The 24257-nt window shown below is 49.5% G+C and overlaps 1 protein-coding gene across 2 annotated transcripts in view; it reads left to right on the forward strand.

The window, feature by feature from the left end:
• Positions 1 to 1714: 1714 nt before the first annotated feature.
• Positions 1715 to 24257, forward strand: part of LOC141155097 (uncharacterized) — a 36255-nt gene continuing 13712 nt past the window's right edge. The window contains exon 1 of one of the 2 annotated variants that reach the window (XM_073641743.1): positions 1715 to 1861. The gene's annotated coding sequence lies outside the window, so the exon portion shown is untranslated. Of the gene's footprint in view, positions 1862 to 21661; positions 21689 to 24257 lie in introns of those variants that run through there. The other variant, XM_073641744.1, reaches the window with a different exon arrangement.

The raw sequence follows: 24257 nt of genomic DNA on the forward strand, positions 1-24257 counted from the left end.
TTTCATATGTGAAACTAGCTGCCGAGATGCATTTTTGATCCTATCATATGTAATACAATGGCTGCGGAGATGTGTATCTAATCTATTCATATGTGATACCGTATGCTGAGTCATGTATCTAATCCTGTCATATGTCATACTAGTTGCAGAGATGTGTAACTAATCCTTTCATATGTGATATGGTCTGCTGAGCCGTGTATCCAATCCATTCATATGTGATCCTGTTGTATGCTGAGCCGTGTATCCAATCCATTCATATGTGATCCTGTTGTATGCTGAGCCGTGTATCCAATCCATTCATATGTGATATGGTCTGCTGAGCCATGTATCCAATCCATTCATATGTGATCCTGTTGTATGCTGAGCCGTGTATCCAATCCATTCATATGTGATCCTGTTGTATGCTGAGCCGTGTATCCTATCCATTCGTATGTGATCCTGTTGTATGCTGAGCCGTGTATCCAATCCATTCATATGTGATCCTGTTGTATGCTGAGCCATGTATCCAATCCATTCATATGTGATCCTATTGTATGCTGAGCCATGTATCCAATCCATTCATATGTGATCCTGTTGTATGCTGAGCCGTGTATCCAATCCATTCATATGTGATCCTGTTGTATGCTGAGCCGTGTATCCAATCCATTCATATGTGATCCTGTTGTATGCTGAGCCGTGTATCCTATCCTTTCATGTGTGATACTAGCTGCTGGGATGTGTAGCTAAACTTGTCATAAGTGATCATCTACCTATTATGAAATCTCCGTTATTTTCTGCCTCTTCCATGTCTAACTGGCCTTAAAGAAGAAAAGTATTGTTTGTCAGTGGGGAGCACTGATCCTTTGCTTGTTTTTATTCAGGTGCAGATAATTAATAAAAGTGAAGTTGTATATGTATGTTGATACAGTATAACAATTATTACAATAATTCAATGCAGTGTGATAATTTTTGTTTCAGTTGCCTTCGAGCAAATTGTATTTATAAATCAAGTCTAGGTGGTAGGAAGGACTGATTGCCACCCCCATTGCGGTTCCTTTTTGACTCTCGTCAGGAAAACACTATACTTGAGTCTCATTTATCCACTCCCGGAGGCCAGGCAGATCTTCCTCCGAGCCAAGATTTAGAGCCTAATAAAACATTGCCTTGGTGCACAGTTACATAGCATGGTTGACAAAAAAAGACATGTCCATTAAGTGTAACCTGAGGAGGTATATATACATTTTAGAACACTATTGTTTCCTATTAGTCCAGAGGAAAGTAAAAAAAAAAAAAACATAAGGCATGAACCAATCTACTCTAAAGGGATAAAAAATAGTAACGAAGCCCAATCGCTCCAGAGGATTGAACCTTTTAGTCTCAAAACAGAGTGAGTGCAGCGTCCCTTCTGTGTGAATGTTACGGGAAAGAGCTGTTCACCATTTTTTTGTGCATTTCCCATTTATATTCAAGGTTTAGATTATAAAAATATACCATTTTTAATATTGCCCATAACTAAGATCAGGGGGGAAGGAGGGTTGTAATCTGTTTTTATGTTCAAAAGCTGGAGATAAATTATTGGGTGGGGTTGGGGAGCGCTCGCCTCTTGACAGGTTTGCCCCAATGTGTGTATCTGTCCTGATTCAGAACACTGATAACTGAGGAAATGAGGAAATATCCATCTTGTGATCATTTCTAACATATTTTCTCAAGCTTCTTGTGTTTCTGATATGACCATCTCTCAACATCCTATCTTGATCAATAATCAGTGTGGGGAGGGGCAGACACTAGAGACGTATCCACAGTAAGGAGGAAGGACTCTGAGCACCAGGTTTATAAGGAAGGACCGTAAACCAAGAAGTCACTGTCACATCCGGACATCCAGGTAATACATCATGTAACAGTCACTAGTCATCATTATTACAGTCTAGTACTTGTGATACTTTTCTCTGTTTCTTGCCTTTGTCGCTATTTCTCAGGATTAATCCAAAATTTAATAACTTTAATTTAGACATTTAACCCCTTTTAAAAGGACGTTCCTAAGACAGAGGCTCATGTATATCCATCGCTGATATTATACAGGACTGATTGATGTTTCCATAATTCCCACAGACTATAGTAGGGAGAACCAGGGCAACAACATTAAAGGGACATCGTAAAAGACAATCGCTAAAATAGCTATTCCTAAAATAACATGACAATATTTTAATACATGATACGATTAGATATATCAGTCATTTCTATGTATCTCATCTCTCAGGAGTCAAGCCTCTATATATACAGTATATTCTCTTTTCTGTGTCGGATTATTCTAGTAACTTTTCCAGATGCAAATATTATATAATATGGTGTAGAATAATGTGCTAATCTAGTGTATCTAAGCCTAACAGGTGTGATACTCTCTTCTGGGCTGTGTATCTATTCTCATCATATGTGATACTGTCTGTTCAGCTGATGTATCTAATCATATAATGTCTGATACTGTCTGCTTAGTGGTGTATCTAATCCTGTAAATTGTCATTCAGTCTATAGAGCTGCGTATCTAAGCCTATCATATATTATACTGTCTGCTAAGTGCTGTATCTAATCCTATCATATAAGGCTGCATAAAATAGGATTAGATACAGCAGCTCAGAAGCCTATATTACAGATGATAGGATTAGATACACTGTGTAGGCAACAGTATAACACATGATAGGCACAGTTCGACAGACAGTATCACATACAGTACTATTGGATTAGATACAGCAGCTCAGCAGCCTGTTTCACATATGATAGAGTTAGATACAGAAGCTCAGCAGCCTGTATCATAGATAAAAGGATTAGATACACAATTTAGCAGGCAGTATCACATATGATATCATTAGATACATTGTACGTTAGATAGTATCACACACGATGGGCTTAGGTACACAGCTCAGCAGATAGTAGCACATATGAAAGGATTAGATACATGGCTAAGCAAACTATAATATGTGATACTGTCCGCAGGGGAATTATTATATCTTATCATATGTGATACTGTTTGCTGAGCTGTGTATCTAATCTTATCATATGTCTTGCAGCCTGCTGAGTTCTGTACCTAAGCCTATCATGTGTGATACTGTCTAACATGCAGTGTTTCTAATTCTATCATACAAGATACTGTTTGATGAGCTGTGTATCTAAACCTGTCATGTGTGATGCTATCTGCTGAGCAATGTATCTAATCCCTAATACTATCTGCTGAGCCATGTATCTAATCCTAATACATCTGACACCATCTGCTGAGCTGGGTACCTAAGCCTTTCATATCTTATTTTCTGTGTATGTAATCATTCATATGTGACAGTCTGCTTAGTGGTGTATCTAATCCATAGGCGGATTATAATGAGGGCAATCCGGGCTACCGCCCGGGGCCCCGAGCCTGCAGGGGGCCCGCGGCTCCGGGCGGGGTGTCTAATGCCGGATTGCCCTCATTATATGTGCGGGCCGCCGCGGCACATACTGGTATCAGTGGCGGGAAGGGGGGCCCCGGACCTCTCCCCCAGCAGCGGCCGCCGCTACTTCTTCATCGGCCGGGCCAGCACTGCAGCAGTTAACTTCCCTGTGCTGGCCCGGCCGCGTCACTGCTAGGAGACACGGCCCTGTACGCGGCCGTGTCTCCTAGCTGTGACGTCACGCAGTGCGCGCCCGGCCTGCAGTGCTGCACCGGAGAAGTCAGAGCAGGCAGGAAGAATGGAGCCGGGGGATGGTGAGTCTGTGTGTTATGTATGTGTGTGTGTGTGTGTGTAGGCAGATATCATTGTGTGATGTCTGTTTATATGTATTTTTGTGTTTCAAATGTGTTTATGCGTGTATGTATATATCTGTATATGTTTGTGTGTGCGTGACTGCGTGCGGCCTCCTGCTGAGTATAGTTGGCGCCGTGCAGCCTCCTGCTGTCTCTGGGGGGGGGCGCCGTGCGGCCTCCCACTATGTATAGATGGCGCCGTGCGCCCCCCCGCTGTTTATAGATGGCGCCAGTGCGGCCCCCCGCTGTGTATAGATGGCGCCGTGCGGCCCCCCGTTGTGTATAGATGGCACCATGCGGCCCTCCGCTGTGTATAGATGGTGCCGTGCGGCCCCCCGCTGTGTATAGATGGCGCCGTGCGGCCCCCCGCTGTTATAGATGGCACCGTGCGGCCTCCTGCTGAGTATAGATGGCGCCGTGCGGCCTCCTGCTGAGTATAGATTGCACCGTGCGGCCTCCTGCTGTCTCTGGGGGGGGCGCCGTGCGGCCTCCCACTATGTATAGATGGCGCCGTGCGGCCCCCCGCTGTTTATAGATGGCGCCAGTGCGGCCCCCCGCTGTGTATAGATGGCGCCGTGCGGCCCCCTGCTGTGTATAGATGGCGCCGTTCGGCCCCCTGCTGTGTATAGATGGCGCTGTGCGGCCCCCCGCTGTGTATAGATTGCGCCCTGCGGCCCCCTGCTGTGTATAGATGGCTACGTGCGGCCTCCTGCTGAGTATAGCTGGTGCTGTGCGGCCTCCTGCTGAGTATAGATGGCGCCGTGCGGCCTCCTGCTGTCTCTGGTGGGGGGGCGCCGTGCGGCCTCCTGCTGTGTATAGATGGCACCGTGAGGGCCTCCTGCTGTGTATAGATGGCTACCTGCGGCCTCCTGCTGAGTATAGATGGCGCAGTGCGGCCTCCTGCTGTCTCTGGTGGGGGGGCGCCGTGCGGCCTCCTGCTGTGTATAGATGGCGCCGTGCGGCTTCCTGCTGTGTATAGATGGCTACCTGTGGCCTCCTGCTGTGTATAGATGGCGCCGTGCGGCCTCCTGCTGTCTCTGGGAGGGGGCCGTGCGGCGTCCCGCTGTGTATAGATGGCGCCGTGCGGCCTCCTGCTGTGTATAGATGGCGCCTTGCGGCCCCCTGCTGTGTATAGATGGTGCCGTGCGGCCCCCTGCTGTGTATAGATGGCGCCGTGTGACCTCCTGCTGTGTATAGATGGCGCCGTACAGCCTCCTGCTGTGTATAGATGCCTACGTGCCGCCTCCTGCTGAGTATAGATGGCGCCGTGCGGCCTCCTGCTGTCTGTGGGGGGGCTCCGTGCGGCCTCCCGCTGTGTATAGATGGCGCCGTGCGGCCTCCCGCTGTGTATAGATGGCGCCGTGCGTCCTCCTGCTGTGTAAAGATGGCGCCTTGCGGCCCCCTGCTGTGTATAGATGGTGCCGTGCGGCCCCCTGCTGTGTATAGATGGCGCCGTGCGACCTCCTGCTGTGTATAGATGGCGCCGTGCGGCCTCCTGCTGTGTATAGATGCCTACGTGCGGCCTCCTGCTGAGTATAGATGGCGCCATGCGGCCTCCTGCTGTCTGTGGGGGGGCTCCGTGCGGCCTCCCGCTGTGTATAGATGGCGCCGTGCGGCCTCCCGCTGTGTATAGATGGCTATGTGCGTCCTCCTGCTGTGTAAAGATGGCTATGTGCGGCCTCCTGCTGTGTATAGATGGCGCCGTGCGGCCTCCTGCTGTGTATAGATGGCTACGTGCGGCCTCCTGCTGTCTCTGGGGGGGGCTCCGTGCGGCCTCCCGCTGTGTATAGATGGCGCCGTGCAGCCTCCCGCTGTGTATAGATGGCGCCGTGCGGCCTCCTGCTGTGTATAGATGGCTACGTGCGGCCTCCTGCTGTGTATAGATGGCGCCGTGCGGCCTCCTGCTGTCTCTGGGGGGGCACCATGCGGCCTCCCGCTGTGTATACATGGCGCCGTGCGGCCTCTTGCTGTGTATAGATGGCGCCGTGCGGCCTCCCGCTGTGTATAGATGGCTACGTGCGGCCTCCCGCTGTGTATAGATGGCTACGTGCGGCCTCCCGCTGTGTATAGATGGCACCGTGCAGCCTCCCGCTGTGTATAGATGGCTACGTGTGCTCAATATTGAGTCATACAATTAATTTAAGGCTATGTGCCCACGATACAGAAATGTTTCGAATTTTTTTTTAGCGTTTCTGCATCTCCCTGGCAGAAAAAACGCATGCGGATTGTACATGCGGATTTTACATGCGGATTGTACATGCGTTTTCCTGCCAGGGACATTCGGATGTGAAGCGTTCTTCACTTGCATTTCCGCATGCTGGTTGACAAGCGCTTTCCAAGCGATTTTAGCATCACTTGAAAAGTGCTTGACAACTTGGTTACACTATATAAATCCATGCAACCAGCATGGATTTATATAGTGTGACCGTAAAAGAATGGTAAAAAATAAAAATATATACTTACCTTCTGATGGCCTGCTGACATCAGCGGTCGCGTGACCCGTCACATGACTAAGTGACGTCACGGCAGGTCCTTTTCAGACCATCGCGAGCAGCCGGCAAGCCAGGACGCATCGGATAAAGACACCGGGGGCCATCAGAAGGTAAGTATGATATTTATTTTTTATTTTATTCTTTTTTTACAGGTTCTATGGTACCCGGGTCCGGAGGACAGTCTCCTCTTCTCCACACCCGGGTACCATCCGCACATTGAAACGCATGGATTCTGCATCTACAGATGCAGTGATGCGGATTCCTTGCGTTCTAATGCAAGTCAATGGCGGCGAAAACGCCGCGCTTCCGCAAAATAATTGGTAATGCTGCGGATTTTTCACCAATGATAATCCGCAGCAGAAATTTCCGCAGCATGTACACAGCACATGCGGATTATCATTGGGGAACATGGCAGACCTTCTACCAAGCGTTTTTTAAGCGTTTCTGCAGCGGAATTGCCGCTGCAGAAACGCTTAAAAAACGCATCGTGGGCACACAGCCTAAAAAAAATATTATAATTAATATTGTGCCAAATTAATTTCACGTGAACTATCTAAATGTCTGCAAGTGGGTAGCTAACTGGCTAAAGGATAGAAGGCAGAGGGTGGTTATAAATGGAATATTCTCAGATTGGGTAAGCGTCACTAGTGGGGTACCACAGGGGTCTGTACTAGGCCCAATGTTATTTAATATCTTTATTAACGACATAGTCAACGGGATAAATAGTAAAATATCAATATTTGCAGATGACACAAAGTTATGTAAAACAATTAATACAAAAGAGGATAGTGAAGACCTACAGAGGGATTTGGATAAGCTGGGTAGGTGGAGCATTAAATGGCAAATGAGGTTTAACGAGGAGAAATGTAAGGTCATACATATGGGAAGGAAAAATGGAAGTCACCAGTACTCACTGAATGGGAAATCATTGGGGAATTCAGAGATGGAGAAGGACTTGGGCATCTTGATTGATAGCAAACTAAATTGGAGTGCCCAAAGTCAGGCCGCTGCTGTAAGGGCAAACAGGGTAATGGGATGTATCAGAAGAGGTATAGCTGCAAAGGATGAGAACATTGTTCTTCCACTGTACAAAGCACTGGTCAGACCACACTTGGAATACTGTGCTCAGTTATGGGCCCCACTATATAGAAAGGATATAAATGAGCTTGAAAAGGTACAAAGGAGGGCAACAAAATTAATAAAGGGAATGGAGGGACTGCAATACCCAGAGAGGTTGGCAAAACTAGGACTATTCAGCCTGGAAAAGAGAAGGTTGAGGGGGGACATAATAAATGTGTACAAATATGTTAGGGGACAGTATAGAGATCTTGCCCGGGATTTGTTCAAAAGGAGGGATATTACGGTAACAAGAGGGCACTCACTAAGACTGGAAGAGAAAAGGTTTCAGCACCAGCATAGGAAGGGGTTCTTTACGGTAAGAGCAGTGAGAATATGGAATTCACTGAGTGAGGAGACGGTAATGTCGGATTCACTACACCAGTTCAAGCGGGGACTGGATGCTTTTCTAGATACCAGGCAGATTTCAGCATATACTTAAAAATAAAATAAAATAGTAGGTTGATACAGGGATTTATTCTGACTGCTGGTTTCAGAGTCGGGAGGGAATTTTTCCTCAGGTGAAGATTGGCCAAATCATTTGGGGTTTTTGCCCTCCTCTGGATCAACTTACAGAACTAACAGGTCGAACTTGATGGACGCAAGTCTTTATTCGGCTTTACAAACTATGTTACATGATCTATCACAGGGGAATCAGGTGTGTGTGTGTGTGGGGGGGGGGCGCGCCTTCTTAACTGCCCGGGGCCCTTGCTACTCTTAATCCACCCCTGATCTAATCCTATCCTTTGTGATACAGTCTGCTGAGCTGGGTAGCCAAACCTCTCATGTGTCTAAGTCTTACATGTGACTCTACACAGCACCACTTCCCCATCATTTTCAGGTCCATCATTGTTGCTGGTTCCAGCAGGCATGTGGTTAATACTTGGTTGGGTGATTTCCAGGCCGGTGAGATCTGTATTATCTGACAGTGTCGCTCTACTAACCACAGAGAGGAAGAAAGCAACCGAACAATCACTGTCACTGCACTAAACCTTACTCCAAATGTTTCCTAGAAATGCTGCAGATATTCAAGGAATCCCCTCCATAACGCGCAGGGTCCTGGGGCGACCCGGCTGTCTGGCGCGATGTGCGGCGGTTGAAACTTTGTGCAGAGAGGTACAAGACTCAGCAGGTTCTCACATAAAATGGGCTCCGTCTCTTATACAATCACACAGAACAGCAGACATGGTCCCTAATGGCCCATTTAGAGGGGTCGACCGCGACCATAAAATGATCGGTCACATGCAAGTCGATCAGCGGTTGTTTAGACAAACTAACCGCACTTCTATGATGACAGAGAAACTGTTAATTCAGAGAGTTAGTGTGAAGACCCGGGGTCTTCCGTGGGCATGACATTACTCAGACAACACAGGTTGAGGGTAAAACAGTGAGGCAATACTTTTTTGAACCACCAAACAGACAATAAACACATAGAATAGTCCCAGCAAATACCCAAGATGGTACAAAATTACACAGTCTCACCCTTCCTCCTCCGCTCACCTGGGATAGAACAACTGCAACATTGGGACTTCCAGGGCCAACTACTTCAACCGTGGCCCTCTGCTTCTGGCAGGCCCCCACAGAGAGAAGGTAGCGGCAAGCTTAGGAAGCTAGCAGTCCATCAAGGTACAAGGCCAGGAGACCCGAGGATCCCACCTTGGCCTTTCCGAGAGTTTCCATGGGGCCAGATGACTGGCTGGTCCCAATCTGGCTTCTCCGAATGTCTCCATGGGTTCCAGGCGACCGGAGGGTCCCACCTGGCAACCCCAAACAACATTTTCATGGGGCCAGTTGACTTTATCATCCCAACCTGGTCTTCCCAAATGTATCCATGGGCTCTCTGATGGTCAATGGAGCAGATCCGTATCTTTCCAGTCAGGGCCTTGTACCCTTAGGCCAGAATCATGTAGAATCCAAATCTTTGTCTGTTTGGATAAATTTATGCTACCAAGCTGATGGTCTGAGGAGAGTCTGATCTTTGATTCTCCTTGTAAAGTCTCTTTCAATTCTCTGCTTCAAATCTTTTTGCAGCAGGATAGAAAAACCCTTTTTTATATTTACATATGTGGCTAAGGTCATCAGTCACAGGTCAGAGGTAAAGGTGCAGGGCTCACTCAGGTCTCATTGCTTGAGCTTATCAATTTTCATTGTTGGTATAGCAGTGGGCTCATTAAATCAACATTCAGCTGGCTTTAGTATAATATGTAATTAGCATATTAACAAACATCATTGTTCACAGACCCAAGAGGAGACAACAATTAGGGTTATACAAATACTGGTCTGTCCTTCTTGACCAGCCACAGAAATACACATACATTCACAAGTCAACACAAACACAATAGGGTATTTCTCTTGTCTTAACAAATCTAGACAACTGGCTGATTAAGATTAGAAGCTGTGTCGTCACAGTTATGGTTAAGTATTGTTGTGAAGTGGTGCCTGAATGACACCACCGGGCAGGACTCAAATATGGTACAGTAGACGAGGAGGCAAAAACAAAACACCAGCTTTATTAAAACACAGAGGATTTTATGCCGGAAAATAAGACGGTTCTTGTAATTATAACAGCAATCTTAGATACAAAGAGAGATAACTGGAGCGTGTCACACAAGCTGTGCTCCAGCTATGACAATACAAAGTTCAATACAAAATATAAACTATTTCTACAGACTACTCTCTTCTAAATTCCTACTTGGCTTCGGATAATCGGGCCGCGTTGCTACAGAGCCCTAACTAGAGAAACCTACTCTATACCCTAACACAGTTGAACACCGGTATCACACAGTTCTGCAGCACTGAGGAGAAAGTCTGCTAGCTTCTGTTCAGTCCCGATGTAGTGGAGCCAAGTTTGCTATGTTGCGCTCTTCCTTCAGGTTAACGGTTCTGTCTTCTTCCGGGTCCGGTCAAGTCTTGTCTCACTTTCAATACTGAGGGATCACTGGTTGCTCTCTCACTCCAGGTTAGAGGTGCTTGTGGAAAACCACCTCGGCTGTGCTATGCGACCGGCTCCTTCTGACACAGTCTTGCTAGCTCATCCTACGGTAACCAGGCACTATCTTCTCTCTTAAAGCCCCTAATTTGTTTAATAGTCTCTCAGTGTTCAGACATAGTTATTGTTCAGTCTTCCTGACACAGGCACAAGTCTCTCACTGTCCCCACTTTCGGATCAGACACTTCCTGCTTCTTGCTCAAACCAACACACAGAAAGGTGCAGATGGGAAGGGACTAGTCCAAGTGCACACATATCAGAGAGGAGCATTGTTTTAGGCAGGGGCTGACCCCCTACAGTTGCCTGGAATGAGACTGGGCAGAGAAAATGCTGAGGCTTGAATTATTTTGGAGCTGGCTTTCTTATCACTCAGGGTCACTTGCAGAGACCACATGAAGTGAGTAGGAGCTATGCTACCTGATATAGGCCACAAAAGTTTAATAGATTGTTCTGTGCTCATAGCACTTTATATTCTCAGCAGCACATGTCTAGGGACTCTTGTTTCTGATTATCAGCCAGTCTAAATGGTACTTAAAACTGTGGCTGAGAAATGATCAGTTACATGAAAGTCGATCAGAGATTGTTTAGTGGCCAGTTTAGACAAGCTAACCACACTTTTAACACGACAGAGCAACTGTTAATTCAGAGAGTTAGGGTTAAGTATGGTTGCCTGGAACGAGACTGGGCAGAGAGAAAGCTGAGGCTTAAATTATCTAGGAGTTGATTTTCTTGCCACTCAGGGTCACTTGCAGAGGCCACATGGAGTGAGTATGAGCTACTTGATAGATGCCATGATTAATGGATCATTCTGTGTGAATAAAACATCATACAGTGGTGGCCAAAAGTATTGGCACCAATGCAATTCTGTCAGATAATACTCAGTTTCTTCCTGAAAATGATTGCAATCACAAATTCTTTGGTATTATTATCTTCATTTAATTTGTCTTCAATGAAAAAACAAGGAAGGAAGAAACTGAGTATTATCTGACAGAATTGCAGGGGTGCCAATACTTTTGGCCACCACTGTATATTCAGTAACAAATGTTCTAGGAACGCTTTTTTCTGATTATCAACCTGTCCTAAAACAACTGCAAAGCATCCACAGATATATGAAATGGTAACCACTAATCATGCTGGCTGTGCACAAGGTGGCAAGGAAGCACACGAGACAACAGTTACAACATTTCTGCAAACACTTATATGCAGTCTTTGTCCTGCAACTCTCTGCTATAAACTCACCTTGCCTACTTCGTCCTGAATGCAGGAGCCAGGATCATGTTTCTTTCCAGCCGCTAAACTGATGCCTCTACCCTGTGCCAGTCATTGCACTAGTTACCCATCTTCTACAGGGTCCAATATAAACTTATCACTCTCACCCACAAAGTGTTCCAGAGTTCTGCACTACCCTCCATGTCCTTCCTCATCTCAGTCCATCAGCCTACCGTGCCCTCCGTTCCGCTAATGACCTAACACTGACATCCTCAATAATCTGAACCTCCCACTCCCATCTCCAAGACTTCTCGCGATCTGTGCCACTTCTTTGGAATGCATTTCCCTGGAAAATTCAATTAATTTCCAGTATCCACAGTTTTAAGTGTAGCGCCCCGAGGGTTCGGTTGCTGCAGGGGTATTGCACCTCAACCAGAGGTGTGATATTTCACTCCCAGATAAGGATGGAGTATGGACCAGGGCTCAGTTAGCTGCATACATACACTTACACACTCCCCATTTCCGGGGGACAGCTCGACGGTGCTCCCATATAATTGCAGGCACAACTGACCATGTCCCTGGCTGGAGTGGGGAGGGGGGAGAGAACCCAGTGATGTAGGAGCAGAAGTGGACGGTTTCTGGAGCTCATTGGGTGCAGGTCACCTGAGCTCAACACAGAGGTAGATAAAAGGTGGGAGCCATCTTTAGTGAGAGTTCAGTTCGTTCAGTCGGTTCAGTACAGTAGAGAGGTGACAGGGGGCAGAGACTCTGTAGGAGCTCTGCTCAGAAGGCAGGCCTAGAGAGAAGGCCGGGGCCAGAGAGGAGAAGAGGAGAAGGAGAAGGAAGGAAAGAGGAGAGACAGAGGAGTAGAAAGGCTCCAGAAACAAGAAGGCAGAAGGGACCCTAAGAAAGAGCAGAACGGACAGCAACCATTGCAACTCGCGTTATATCGGGTGAAGGGTCAGGCCGTGGAAGGGTACCGGATTCCCAAGTTGGTGGAGGTAAATTATCCCTCAGCCAAGAACCGGAGGTCGTGATCATCTATTGGTGCGACCCCCCCCCCAAACCTGCTAGGAAGGCACCATATAGGATAGCGGGAAACGGGGACCAACGTTTGCCCGCAAAGATCCGCGGTAGCTGGACAGAAGTTTGGTCACTGGTGGGGCAGGAGAGGCCAGAGAAAGGACAGAAGGGGGTCCTGTGCCATACTCCTGAATTGTCTGGGGGTTGACCGAGCTCCTCACCTGGTGGACGCAGCACGGCTCGGGCAGTCCTTGCTGACAGAAATGACTTGGATAACAACTGTGAGTAAAAGACCCTGGACTGCATCATTGGACTCAGTGTGATTTATGCTGCGCCTGCACCATCACCCCCAGCATCCTCCTACACTGCCCTGAGGCTACATTCCTCCCGTGGGGAGTTATCCTATCCATGTGCTGCACCCCAACACCAGCCTCAGCGGTCTGCCCTGCAGCGGCGGTCATCCCTGACCGCAATCCACGGGTGGCGTAGTCGGACATTCACAAATCTATAAATAGACTGCCACAGCATTTGGTCTGACCGCCCTGAGCCACGGGATCGGGTTGCCACTACTACCCTCATCAGCACCGTACACAAGAAGGCCCGGTTGCGGGTACCCCACGGCCCAGGGGGCGAGTCATAAGCGTGCCCTAAAAATGCACGTCTTTAGACTGGCCTATTGCCTTACCTCATTTATGTAACAATTCCGGTTTTGCCCTTCCAAAATTTTCTCACATATCTGGTTCCTCCTCTCATCTGTTTATAAACCATCCTTGTGACGCGCCCCCTGGGCCAGTGCTGTAGTGCGGCGCGCGTGCGCGCGGGGAATACCCGGAGCCGGATCCGATGGGGGTAGTAGTCTTCGTGTGGCGGTGACCCGGTCCGTGCCCAGGGTGGTCAAACTAAGTGGCAGTTATTGGTATGATGGTATTAGTGTCCGACTACGCCACCCGTTGAATGCGGCTATGAAGCCGCCGCTGCAGGGCAGTCCGCTGAGGCCGGTGGTACGGATGTGCAGCGTGGATGGTATAACCCCCAACGGGAGGGGTATGGCCTCAGGGCAGAGGATGAGGTTGATGTTGGGAGTGATGGTGTGGATGTCCCAGCACTAATGGTGCGACAAGGAAGCACGGAGACGTGAGGGTACAGTTCAGGGTCTTTACTGATGGTACAAGGCAAATTCCCCCGGGAGTACTGGCTAGTAGTTGGGGCCTGGTTAGTCTGCGAGTAAGCCGGAGTTCCCCTGGCCAGGTGGAGTTGTAGGCCTTCCCGTTAGTCTGTACCCTTCCTGGCTACCCTGCTTTCGGCGGTTACAAGTAGCCCACGTCCCTGGGTATACCGTGTGGTGCTCACCCGTATGGCTGGTGACCTGGGGCCTCCTGTTAGCCTCCGCTCAGGGATGGCGGTGCTGGTCCCTTCGTTGTGACTGAGCCTCCGGGCTTTTATGGCCAGAGGACCTGGAATCCCCTGCCGGATGGATTCTGCTGCTGGGTATATCTTAGTCCCCACAGCCTCGGACTCCTGTGTCCGGTTTTTGTACCTTCTCCCAGGGCGAGCTCTGCACAGCTCCAGCCCCTGGCGCTTCTCCTTGGCTCCTACAGAGCTCCTGATGTCTATCTGTCCCTGTTTCTGCGTGTCCAGACCAGACTCCGTCTCTGTCTGGAACTCCTCTCTCTAACCCTGCCTCAGCCCCAGTTTATATAGGGGAAGTTCTTCCCCTCCCAGGACTGGGCAGGAGGTGTGGCATGCTTAGGATTCCTGCCCAGGAGACCTCCCACCTGCTCACAGACGTAATACTGCTATTACTGTGGAAACCAGACCCCTGGGGTGCCACATTCCCCCCTAGTGAAATTTAGTACTCCCGGACTAAACATAACAGGGTATAAACAATAACAATTAAATACATGAGATGGTCACGGCGTGTCCGTAACCGGGAAGCAATAAGGGTGTCCATTTCACCAAAGAACAGGGAGCCGTAACCAGGTAGGGGTCTGTCCTGCCCCGAGTTTTTAACAGTCTTTAGTCCATTCCTGGGTCACGCTCCAAACATATTTACAACAGAGTTCCGGTTACTCACTGTCCATAACCTGTCAGTCCATATAAAGAAATCTGTAACTGAAAAACATAATTAGCAACGGCTACAACAAAACAGGTAAACATAAAATAGTTAAAGCAACTAGCCAACTTAGATTCTCCAACGTACGGGCATCTGGCCTCTGGTAACCCTAGTGGACCTACGGAGCTCACTAACTGGTCCTGCACTACAGGGTGTAGGAGGTGTTATGGGCAGGCTGGGCAGCTTTCTGCGCACTCTTTGGCTCACTAGGGGCACGGCAGGCTCACTACTAGCAGAGGGTTGATCCTCCTGTACTGCTGGTATGGACTCTTCTGCCTCTTGGGCCGGCTGCTCTTCCAGCTCTACTGGTTCTTCTGTAGGCACTTGCGGGGCTGGCTGGAGAAAGGTGAGGACGGGTACCACGACAGCACCGTTTACTTGTGTCCAAGACCGGGGGAAGTCTCCGAGTACAGTCCTGATCATTTCTTCCCTTTCCTCTGCGGGTCGAGGGTTTTCTTGATCTTCTTCTTCAGGGCTTTGCAGCTGCTCGGGACATTTCTTCAGGTGGTCTCTGGAGACAACGGCTGTGGTTTCTCCTCCATCCTTACTGATCACGCAAATCTTTGGGCTCTCATGGCTTGATGGCAGTACGGTGTACGGGTCCTTCTCCCACTGGTCGTCCAACTTGTGGAGCCGTCTTTTCCTCTTCAAGACCTGCTCTCCAGGTACCAGGGGAACAGCGGGAGCATACTGATTATAAGCCCTCTCTTGCCTTTCTCTAGCTTGAGACAGACTTCGCTCCACGCTCTCCTGCACTTTCCGATACTGCTGCTGCCGCCCTGTATCCCAGTCTGCCTCTGGCGAGGTGTCCTCGGGCGTCAGGACTCCCATATCCAGGTCGATAGGCAGCTTACCAGGTCTCGCTCTCATTAGGTAGGCCGGGGTACAGTTGGTAGAACCTACAGGGATGTGGTTGTATAGGTCCACCAGATCAGGCAGCTTCTCAGGCCACATACTGCGTTCTTCCAGGGGCAATGTTTTCAGGAGGTCTATCACCACCTGGTTCATCTTCTCGCAGAGTCCATTAGTTTGTGGGTGATAGGGCGTTGTTCTTATCTTCGTGCAGCCATACAGGTTGCAGAACTCCTGGAAGACTTCCGCTTCGAAGGCTGGCCCTTGGTCTGTCAGCACTTGGTCCGGGTACCCGTGTGGACGGCAGAAGTGCTGCTGGAAGGCTCTAGCTGCTGTTTGAGCCGTTAAGTCCTTGACCGGGACCACCACCAGGAACCGGGAGTAATGATCTACGATTGTGAGGGCGTAGACATACCCAGATCTGCTTGGAGCCAGTTTCACATGGTCCAGGGCTACCAGTTCCAGTGGCTGTCGGGTGATGATGGGCTGCAAGGGAGTCTTCTGGCTGGCACGGTCCTTCCTTCTTAGGTGGCACGGTCCACAGTCTCTGCACCACCTCTCGATGGCTCCTCTCATGCCTACCCAGTAGAACCGTTCACGCAACAAGAACTCCAGCTTCTTCCACCCGAAATGTCCTGCTCCGTTGTGGTACGCCTCCAGAATCATAGCCGCGTCTCGTCTGGGGACCACTACCTGCCAGGTCAACTCATGTGTTCGAGAGTTAACCATTCTCCGGCACAACTTCTCCCTGTAGAGGAACAGCCTACTTTTCTCCTTCCACAGTTGCTTAGTCTCCTCTGGGTCCAGACTGGCATCGGCTTGGGTCAGCATTTCCTTCACCAGACGGACTGCGGGATCACTGTCTTGCGTCTCCGCCCAGTTGTAGTGGGGCAAGGGATTGAACATCACGGAGCGCCTGTCCTTCACACGGTGGGAATACAGGGTAATCCCATGACGGTGGAACGCAGGGAGCTCAACTTCTTCCAGATCTTCTGGATCTTCCCCTACATCCGGTAAGTTCGGCATTCTAGACAGGGCATCCGCGTTGGCATTGGAGCGTCCTGCCCGGTATTTCATGGTGAATTCAAAGTTGGACAGGCGAGCCATCCATCTCTGTTCCAGAGCACCGAGCCTTGCAGTGTCCAGGTGTGTCAACGGGTTGTTATCCGTGTACACGATGAATTTGGAGGAGGCAAGGTAATGCTTGAAACGTTCGGTCACTGCCCACACTACTGCCAGGAACTCCAGCTTGAATGAGCTATAATTCTCAGGGTTCCTCTCGGTGGGTCGTAGCTTTCGGCTAGCGTAAGCGATTACCCGTTCTTTTCCTTGCTGGATCTGGGACAGCACGGCTCCTAGCCCGATGTTGCTTGCGTCCGTGTGGAGGATAAAGGGCTGGCTGTAGTCTGGATATGCCAGGATTTCATCCCCCGTGAGGGCCATCTTCAGCTGGCAGAAGGACTCCTCTTCCAGCTTTTCCCACCTAAAGGGCGGCTTCTGGTTTTTGGCTTTCCGAGATTGACCTATCAGGATGTCCTGCATAGGGGCTGCCATTTTGGTGAAACCGGGAATGAATCTTCGGTAGTAGCCTACCAACCCGAGGAACTGCCGCACTTCCTTTATGCTGGAGGGTCTTGGCCAGTCCTTAATCACGGTGATCTTATCAGGGTCAGGAGCCACTCCGTCAGCACTCACCACGTGTCCCAGGTATTGCACCTTTGGTTTCAGGAGGTGACACTTGGAGGGCTTCACCTTTAGGCCGTAGTTTGCCAGAGCTTCGAACACTTCTGCCAGGTGCTTCAGGTGGTCCTCGTAGGTCTTGGAATAGACGATGACATCGTCCAGGTATAACAGGACCGTCTCGAAGTTCCGGTGTCCCAGACAGCATTCCATCAACCGTTGGAAGGTTCCTGGTGCGTTGCAGAGCCCGAACGGCATACAGTTAAATTCGCTGAGACCCATCGGGGTGGTGAATGCGGTCTTCTCCCGGTCTGCCTCTGCTACAGGAACCTGCCAGTACCCGCTAGTGAGATCCAAAGTAGAGAAGAAGTTAGCAGATTTTAATGCAGCTAAGGACTCTTCTATCCTTGGTAACGGGTACGCATCTTTGTGTGTGATACGGTTGACCTTCCTGTAGTCTACACACATTCTCATAGTGTTGTCCTTCTTTTTCACTAAGACTAGTGGAGCTGCCCAGGGGCTACAGCTGTCCCTGATTACCCCAGCCTCCTTCATGTCTCTAAGCATCCCCTTGGCGTGTTGGTAGTGTGCAGGGGGTACGGGTCGGTATCTCTCCTTTATGGGAGGATGGTCTCCCGTGGGGATGTGGTGTTCTACCCCCTTTACTCGCCCGAAGTCTAACGGGTGTTTACTAAACACTCTCTCGTACTCATGAACCACCCGATAGACTCCTTGTTTCTGGTGTGAGGGAGTGGAGTCAGTACCCAGATGTAGTTGCTGACACCAGTCCTCCATTGGTTTCTTAGAGCCGTTACCTTCCTCTGGTTGAGATGGAGGCAAGGGTTCCACGGCCTGTACAGAATTCTGGTTTATGGTGAACAATTTAGCTAGCGTGGCATACCGGGGCAGGTGTACTTCTCTCTCACCGATATTTATGATGCGAACAGGCACCCTCCCATGGCATACATCGACCACCCCCCGTGCTGTCAAAATGGTGGGCCTACTATCTGAGTAGACGGGTTCTACCATTGCTTGGTAGTCTCTACCTCTTAGACCAATAGCTGCCCGGCACCAAATCATCATCTCACTTTTTGGGGGCATGGCAATAGGGAACGGGTCACACATTCTCACGCTACCTATCTCACCACCAGATAGTTCCACCTGTTGCCGCTTCATCAGTGCCCGGATCTCTTTTTGGAGCACACGCTGCTGGCCGGAACTGGCGTTCTTGGCCACCTGCTGTAAAATGAGAATAACCTCTGCAAGACAATTTTCAATTACATTGGTTCCCAGGGTGATTCTAGGGTGACTCTCATGACGGTCGATGTCCACTATAATCAGTCCTTGTGCCGCTAGTTCGACTTTACCAATTTTAATGGTCACCTCCTTGAATCCCACCTGCGGCACGGGCTGACCATTGCTGGCGATGATACTCAAGTCGTCGTCTGGGTAGCGGGTTATATCCGAGTCATTCCAGTACTGCTTGAAGAGCACGTACGGGATGGTGGTGACCTGTGACCCAGTGTCTAGTAGGGCACTCATAGGAATGCCATCCAGTACCACAGGCAAGATTGGACGTCCCCCTACGTATTTATCACGCCAGTTTGATGGGCCTGATGGTCTTATGCCTGGGGGTTGGCCCTCTACCCCCAGGTTGTGCCCGTTTAAATGACAGTACCTTGCCACATGTCCGGGTTGATTGCAGCGGCGGCAAATAGGTCGTCCGTCCTCGTTGTATCGATCGCTGGGTCTTCCTCTGGCCGGTGGGGTCCTCCTTGGTCGGCGCCACGGGATGTCCTCCGGTCCGGATGCCAGCTCGATCTTCCCTGCAGTAGAAACCTGTAAAGACTGCACAGTTCTGGTTAGCGCGGCAACGCTTTTAGTTAGCTCTTGGACCTGATGGTGCAGGTCTGTAGCCGGGTCACTGTTTAAAGCCTGCACATCAGCTCCCACAGGCCCTGCAGACAAGGGCGCCGTCTCCTGGTGATAAGTGATAGCAGGGCGCCTGTGGGTCACAGCGCCACCTGGTGCTGGTTCTCGGAGCACCCGGATGGCTCTGTCCTTGAACTGTGCAAAGTCCAGGTCAGGGTCCTGTAAGGCCATTGCCCCCAACTGGGTTCGGTGGGCATTGCACAGTAGACCCTCAATGAATTGTTCAGTCAACAGCTTATCTTCATTTCCCACGCTGTCAGGGTCTGCCTGCTTAATGGCTCTCAGGACCTCTTGTAGGTTTAGAGCATAGTCTCTTATACTCTCATGTGCCCGTTGTTTGCACCCATAAAATCTTAGTTTTATTTCGGCTGAGGTGCGGGTGTCAAATGTGTCTTTCAGCCGGGTTAGTATGTCTCTGACAGTCCTCTTCCTCCCAGGTGGCCAGGACTTTACCTCCCTTTGGGCTGCCCCGATTAATTGGGCCACCAGGATGCTCACTTTTTGCGCCTCCGTGAGGGGATACACCTGCAAGAGGCTATCCAGCCTTTCTCTGAAGTCATTTAGGGTATGTGACTCCCCTGAGTACTGGGGTAGCCAGGCTGCGCCCGGGATATAGGGCATGGTGAAAGGCATGACCGCAGCAGCGGTGGCGCTGGCGGCGGCTGTGGCGGTGAAGCTCTCCTCCGTATCCGACATTCTCCTCCCCCCTAGTGGACCGTGGCCTACCTTGCGATGATCCTCTTCCGTAGGCCGCAGCTCCGCAGTGGATCGTCAGGTTTGAGGACCTTCCGTCGCGCTCCTGTGACGTCGGCGTCTGCTGGGCTCCTTCCAGGACCTTACGCAACGTCCGGACGTGAGGCGGGGCTTCAGTTCTCGCGGGCTTTCGGAGTCCACGCCCCTCTTCTTCCCACGCGGCGCCCTCAAGATGGCGTCCAATGGCGGGAAAACTCCACGGATGGCGGGAATCGGCTCCAGATGGCGGGAAACGACTCCAGACGGCGGAAAACTTCACCACAGGTAAGTATAAAAGTCTCTTTTTTCAGGCACGCAGTACCCGGTGGTTGCGGGCACGTAATCCTGCCGACTACGCCAAAGTTGACGCGCCTCCTGGGCCAGTGTTGTAGTGCGGCGCGCGGGGAATACCCGGAGCCGGATCCGATGGGGGTAGTAGTCTTCGTGTGGCGGTGACCCGGTCCGTGCCCAGGGTGGTCAAACTAAGTGGCAGTTATTGGTATGATGGTATTAGTGTCCGACTACGCCACCCGTTGAATGCGGCTATGAAGCCGCCGCTGCAGGGCAGTCCGCTGAGGCCGGTGGTACGGATGTGCAGCGTGGATGGTATAACCCCCAACGGGAGGGGTATGGCCTCAGGGCAGAGGATGAGGTTGATGTTGGGAGTGATGGTGTGGATGTCCCAGCACTAATGGTGCGACAAGGAAGCACGGAGACGCGAGGGTACAGTTCAGGGTCTTTACTGATGGTACAAGGCAAATTCCCCCGGGAGTACTGGCTAGTAGTTGGGGCCTGGTTAGTCTGCGAGTAAGCCGGAGTTCCCCTGGCCAGGTGGAGTTGTAGGCCTTCCCGTTAGTCTGTACCCTTCCTGGCTACCCTGCTTTCGGCGGTTACAAGTAGCCTACGTCCCTGGGTATACCGTGTGGTGCTCACCCGTATGGCTGGTGACCTGGGGCCTCCTGTTAGCCTCCGCTCCGGGATGGCGGTGCTGGTCCCTTCGTTGTGACTGAGCCTCCGGGCTTTTATGGCCAGAGGACCTGGAATCCCCTGCCGGATGGATTCTGCTGCTGGGTATATCTTAGTCCCCACAGCCTCGGACTCCTGTGTCCGGTTTTTGTACCTTCTCCCAGGGCGAGCTCTGCACAGCTCCAGCCCCTGGCGCTTCTCCTTGGCTCCTACAGAGCTCCTGATGTCTATCTGTCCCTGTTTCTGCGTGTCCAGACCAGACTCCGTCTCTGTCTGGAACTCCTCTCTCTAACCCTGCCTCAGCCCCAGTTTATATAGGGGAAGTTCTTCCCCTCCCAGGACTGGGCAGGAGGTGTGGCATGCTTAGGATTCCTGCCCAGGAGACCTCCCACCTGCTCACAGACGTAATACTGCTATTACTGTGGAAACCAGACCCCTGGGGTGCCACACTTGCCCTTAGTACCACTTTGTGTGTGTACTTATACAGATACTGGCTGGTGACCGGCTCATGTAGCATTATTAGAATACCCTATTTACTATATTGATGGCTGGACCATACAATACAAACACTTTTTACCATTTACCTTTTTGTGTCCCCTATTTCCTCATAGATTGTAAACTTGCGAGCAGGGCCCTCACTGCTCTTGGTATCTGTTAAATTATTTGTTTACTCTGTTTTGTCTTTATTGTCTGTACAAGTCGCCTCTGTAATGTAAAGTGCTGTAGAATATGTTGGCGCTATAGAAATAAAAATTATTAATATCATGATTATTTTTGCCCACAGTCTCTGAAGCTTCCTTTTTCTAGCCTCACTAGAATACAGGACAATCTTCACAGTAAGTCCCACTCTCTTGATGGCTTCCTTCCTTGTCCCTTTCACAGACACACCATACTTGCACCTCAAGCCATGACCCCTGTGGTGATTTACTCTTCATAGTCACTTTTGGGTCACAACTCTCCTCGCCTAGACTTTTACTTTTCCGTTATTTCAGGTGGCAGACACTCGCCTGTCACTGTTCCTGCAGTGTTCAGTTTCTTCTCACTGTTCCACATGACTCCACCTAGAGTTGATTGCAGAGGTAATATCTCCTCTGTAACACACCATATTTAAAAGTGTCCTTTACCCATTTATACATCATATAGGGTAGCTTGTATCTGTTCTGTGTCCCCTGCAACTGACTTTGAGAGTCTGAAAATCATCCCCCAAAATCTGAATGCCCTGTCTCAAACCAGATAACACACACTTAATAATAATCTTTTTATTTATATAGCGCCAACATATTCCACAGCACTTTACAATTCAGACAATTTACAGACATTATGAGCACTGTCCCCATTGGGGCTCACAATCTACATTCCCTATCAGTATGTCTTTGGAGTGTGGGAGGAAACCGGAGAACCCGGAGGAAACCCACGCAAACACGGGGAGAACATACAAACTCCTTGCTGATGTTGTCCTTGGTGGGATTTGAACCCAGGAACCCAACAATGCAGCTAACCACTGAGCCACCGTGCTGCCCTAACTCTCCAGGTTGCTAGGGTTTGACATGACTAAGCAACTTTTCCTAACCTCACATGTACTCTCATACAAGGAAAATTGTATTCAGCATAAACAAGTGTACTAAGCATAAGTACGGGTGGGAGGCTGAAAGCATACACCCTAACTTTTTATAACAAACTAAGAAAAGCTCTCACCTCCATAAAGCTAACATTTTCCCTCTCTGCACTACTTGAAACATTTCTTTTTTTTGGCTCTTTTGGTCCTCGCCACTCTGGGGAACCCTGTCTTGTCTTGGTAATAGCGCACAACTATAGCCGTATGCTCAACCACACTCTGCACTCAGCTAACCCCACTTATTAAGTCACTTTAGACCCTTCCAGTACATGCTAATTACATTTTCTGCAGAATGGATGTGCGCATATTTCAGGTTTTTCACATAGATCGTGTGTCCGTGTGAAAAAAACAACAGATATGTCCATTTTTTATGCACAGCACGGATGAAATTCGTGCTGCACACTGATGACACACAGATGTCATCCATGTGTCATCAGCGTGACATGTATCGGCGCCTGGGAAAAAGCGGTACAGTTTGCTTTGATCCCAGGCACTGGCTGCTGAAGGCAGCTCTCATCATTTTCGACTGCTCGCGCTGAGATCAGCGCAAGCAGGAGACAATGATGGAAGTTGTATTCAGCACCCGCTGAGCACATCCTGTGTAAAATGAAGAGTTAAATAAAAAACTGAAGTGGGCTCCCACTGATTATTGATAACCATTAGAGGGAAATCCGCCTGCTGGAGTCTAATATTACTAGCCAGGGAAAGGGCCATTAGTCAGAAATGTTCCCTGGCTATTAATAATAGCTCACAGCTGTTTGATTAGCATTTACTGGCTAGTTTACAGGGGGACCCCCCAAAAAACTTGATGTCGGGTTCCCCTATAAATTCTAACCAGCAAAGGCTAAACAGATAGCTGTGGGCTGATATTAACAGTCAGGGAAGGGGCCATGGATACTAGCCCCTTCCGAGACTAATAACATCAGCTTTCAGCAGCCTCAGAAATGCCACATCAATAAGTGCCAATTCTGGTGCTTAGCCTCGGCACTTCCCACTTTCCTTGATGCGGTGTCAAGTGGGATTATAGGGTTTGGGTACATGTCAGCCTTGTATTGGCAGCTCACATGAAGTCCAGGGGTTAGTAATGAAGAGGTGTCTATAAGATGCCCCATTACTAACCCCATAGCAAGTTTGGAAAAAAATACACAGCCTGAATACAATCCTTTATTTGAAATAAAAGTCCATACCTTGTTTTACAGATTTATTTTAAAATAAAAAACACAGTTATACTCACCTTAATGCCTAATCCATTGAAGCCAATGTCCCCTGTAAAAGAACAAAAATAAAAAAGCAAACTTAGGCTATGTACCCACGATGCAGAAATGCTCAGGATTTTTTCCTGAGCATTTCTGCATCTCCCTGGCAGAAAAAAACGCATGCGCATTGTACATGCGTTTTCCTGCCAGGGACATGCGGAAGTGAAGCGTTCTTCACTTGCATTTCCGCATGCGAGTTGACAAGCGATTTTAGCATCACTTGGAAAGTGCTTGTCATCTTGGTCACACTATATAAATCCATGCATCGGCATGGATTTATATAGTGTGACCGTAAAGAATGGTTAAAAATAAAAAAATAAATATATAGTTACCCTCTGATGGCCCCCGGAGTTTTGCTTCGCTTCGTCCTGGATGCCGGCAGCTGTACACTGAAGGACCTGCCGACATCAGCGTTGCGTGACCCGTCACATGACTATGATGTCAGCGCAGGTTCTTCAGTCCATCGCGATCTGCCGGCATGAGAGGAGTACACCGGGGGCCATCAGAAGGTAAATATATAATCTTTATTTTTTA

This window comes from Phyllobates terribilis, unplaced genomic scaffold (assembly GCF_046119375.1).
Source record: "Phyllobates terribilis strain yellow unplaced genomic scaffold, ASM4611937v1 Scaffold_7__3_contigs__length_470593459, whole genome shotgun sequence".
NCBI classification, from domain to species: Eukaryota; Metazoa; Chordata; class Amphibia; order Anura; family Dendrobatidae; genus Phyllobates; species Phyllobates terribilis.